Source organism: Mus caroli, unplaced genomic scaffold (genome assembly GCF_978045245.1).
Source record: "Mus caroli unplaced genomic scaffold, Mus_caroli_1 scaffold_5, whole genome shotgun sequence".
NCBI classification, from domain to species: Eukaryota; Metazoa; Chordata; class Mammalia; order Rodentia; family Muridae; genus Mus; species Mus caroli.
In genome coordinates, this window is record NW_028227260.1 from 144,784,429 (window position 1) to 144,787,986 (window position 3,558).

At 43.1% G+C, this 3,558-nt stretch overlaps 1 pseudogene; it reads right to left on the reverse strand.

Moving 5' to 3' along the window:
• Window positions 1-1,255: 1,255 nt before the first annotated feature.
• On the reverse strand, window positions 1,256-3,028 carry LOC147004843 (MLV-related proviral Env polyprotein pseudogene; annotated as a pseudogene).
• Between the last annotated feature and the right edge of the window lie 530 nt (window positions 3,029-3,558).

Here is a 3,558-nt window from a genome sequence, read left to right on the forward strand (position 1 = left end):
TGTTTTATTTTATCTCTTCTCATTTGCAATGTTGCTCATTAATTCCCTTTACAGGTACCTCTATGCTTGTCCAGTGTTTTCAGAGTTCTATTTGATGTCTGGGTAGTATGATGGTTTGAATGAAAATGGCCCCTATGGAACTCATAGGAAGTAACATTTTTGTGGCCTTGTACTTGGGGACTAGGAATGGTGTAGTGATTTACATATTTAACCCAGGGAGTGGCACTATTAGGAGGTGTAACCTTGTTGGAGTAGGTGTGGCCTTGCTGGGGAAAGTGTCACTGAGGGTGGGCTTTGAGGTTTCAGATGCTCAATCTAGGCCCAGTGTCTCACTCTCTTCCTACTGTCCACCAATACAGATACAGACTTTTCAGCTACCTCTCCAGCACTATATCTGTCTACATGCAAAGAAGTTTCCTGCCATGACAATAATGGACAAAACCTTTGAACTGTAAGCCAATCCCAGTGAAATGTTTTCCTTTATAAGAGATGCTGTAGTCATGGTGTCTCTTAACAGCCATAGGAATCCTAACTTAGACAGGTACCATGAGCCTATCTAGGCTGCATTCTATTGTTAGGCTGAAGATATAGAAACACCAAGCATGGCTACTTTCTTTTGTTAGGTGAGGGAACATATGATACCCTAAAATACGCTGTTATTACAACTCCAGGGCACCAGACCAGTTCACTTACTTGTTGTATTTCAGGATCCCTTTTTATACTATCTCATAGATTTATGTCTGTCTCTATCTAAAACAGTCTGGGAAAAGTATGTGAACATTATTTAGTCTGGACAAGAAGTCTGATACAAAGATAAATTTCATCTCAATGTAACTTAGTTTCATTTTCTACTACATATGGGCTTTTTAAAAAATTCTATCATTTTTATTTTTATATTATTTATATATTATTTTCTATTTTACCCCACAGGTCCTTTTTGTATACTAATATATACATAATATACTAATGTACTAATAATATACTAATATATACATAATATACATAATATACTAATAATATACATAATATACTAATGTATATTATGTATTCCAGTTTAGTGTTTTTATAGGTTTCCTGGGTGTGGTCATTTGAATAAGAATGGCCCCCAGAGACTCATGTCTTCAAATGCTTGGCCTGTGGCTACTCTTAGGAGGTATAGCCTTGTTGGAATAGGTATTGTAGGACCCCAAATATAGGGACCCCACTCTAGTCCAGGGACGGGAAGCACCCACGAACACAAGAATCTCTCTTGTTGCAAGACGCACGAGGCTTTATTAGCAGAGCTCTGGGTCGATACGTACCTCACACAGGAGGCAGGGGAATCGACCCCAAGGCTCAGGAGTTAGGGGTTTTTAAGGAAGCAAAGGGTTAGGAATACAAAGAATTTTGACAAAGGCATGGGGTTGATTCATTAACAGAAAGATTACATATCAGCAAAAGGGGCATCAGAGCTTTGTTCCGGTGGGCTTGGGCTTATCTTTGTTCACATAGCAACCAGTTGATGTATGACTTTTTCCTGGCGCCAAGGGGCAATAGACAGAGGGGAGGTTCCGGCCAGATGGCGTGGACTAGATAAGATGACCCTGCCTGTCTACAGATTGAGGGGAGATTCCGGCCAGATGGTGTTAGCTTAGATAATATAGTCCCATTTGTCCTTGAATACCGTTTCATCTTTACGGCCAAGAGGTTCTTAGGAATGCCTTAACAACAGCCCTGCCCTGGCATGCCTGGGGGCTGTTCTGCTTTGTTCTCAGTCCCAGATCAGAGCTGTGGGATCTTAAACAAGTTACAATATTCCATCTTCCTTCATTCCCCTCTTCTTCTACTAAATAATTCTAATCCTAGAATTCAGAACCCTGTGTCTCCTAACTCTTCTTCTATCTGAATTATGGGTTGGTATTGTCGTTGTAAAACCAGGTGTTTGACTGCATCTATCCTGCTCTGGATGAAAGCCATTCCCCTATTAACTATGCAGGGACCAAAGATCAAAATTAGACATATGAAAATAACGGGTCCAGCTAGGGCAGAAAATAAGGATGTCGTCCACGGTGACCGAGAATACCATGACTCTAACCATCCCTGCTGTGTCTCCCATTCTTGCTTTCGCCGTTCGAGTCTTTCCCTCAGCTTTTGCATCGAATCCCTGACTATCCCAGTGTGATCTGCATAAAAACAGCACTCTTCTTTTAGGGCTGCACACAATCCTCCCTCTTTTAGGAAGAGCAGATCAAGACCTCTCCTATTCTGTAACACTACTTCTGATAGTGAGGATAACGATTTTTCCAAAGCATTAATTGACTTTTTTAACATTTCTAGATCTTCGTTAACAGCATCTCTTAAGGATTGGATCCCTTGTCTCCCTTCAATTAAAGCCGATACTCCTGTCCCCACTCCTACTGCCATTCCAATGCCCAAAAAGGTGGCTAAGGTTAAAGTAACAGGTTCTCTCTTAAATCTTGTACCAGCGTACATTTCTTCTAAGCTAGATGTAGAATGATAATACACTCGAGGTAACAGTTGGATCATAACACAGAAATCATGGGAAGATTTAAAAACCTTAGTTGATACACAGGGGGTAAGTCCTGAATTACAGGCCCACCAGCCAACTGGAGACAGCACAAGATAATAATTAGTTTCTGTTCTGGATACAGATTGAATTCGGCCACACAGATGTTTGTGGGTAGGAGGGGGGGTACCTATACAGAGACCTGGGTTTTTTTGCCGATACCTCGGTCAGAGTCAATTTCTGCCCTGTCCCCCATGAGCAGGAAGCATGGTTGCTAGTTTTATTAAAATCGCCATCAAAAGCAATTCCTTCATAAAAAGGGGGGCCCGAGGACAAGCATAGCCAGCAGTCTTCAGTGGCATCTGGATTTGTTTTATTGAGGGCATAGAAAGCTCCTCTCACTAAATTAAACATTCTCTGTCCCGTCGAAGGGTTTGTTGGGGCCACAGCCAGGGGGTACTGTAAAGCGGCAGGGGGAGTGAGAGTGGCAGTATAAGAAGGGCCCGTGGACAGGGCGGGCATTTGAGTCAAGGGTTTGGATTTTGCTGGGGGGGCCCTGTTCCATAAGGACCTTGTTGGGCCCTATGGGTACCACTGCCAGGTCTCTCACTGTCAGTCTGATCTTAAAAATGAACCCAGGATCTTTTGATGGAGCGTATACTCGCCAGCCCCACCTATTTCCCTTAAGCCAACTCTGACGATCTTGTCTCCCTTTCTCGGTGAATTTTATAAGTAGGGGGTTGCAGTATTTACTTTTGCATGGCCCTGGGGGGCTGTTTTTAAAAGCACACCCATTTTCCGTATATTTAGAGGGGTCTCTTTCTCCTTGGTTTGACCCCTCATGGCCACTACCCCGTTTTACCGTGATTAGATCCCAGGCAGAGGAAGGATTCCAGTAGGCATCTCCTGTTGTTTCGCATCTCCATTTTCCGCAAAAAAAACTTGATGCCCCTCCCCTCCGCACTCTTGTCGAAGCCTTCTGTTCTGACCCTGACCAGGGCAAACATAGAAATCTGCGGCTCTAAGATTAGCTCGATAAAACTGCCCCGAGC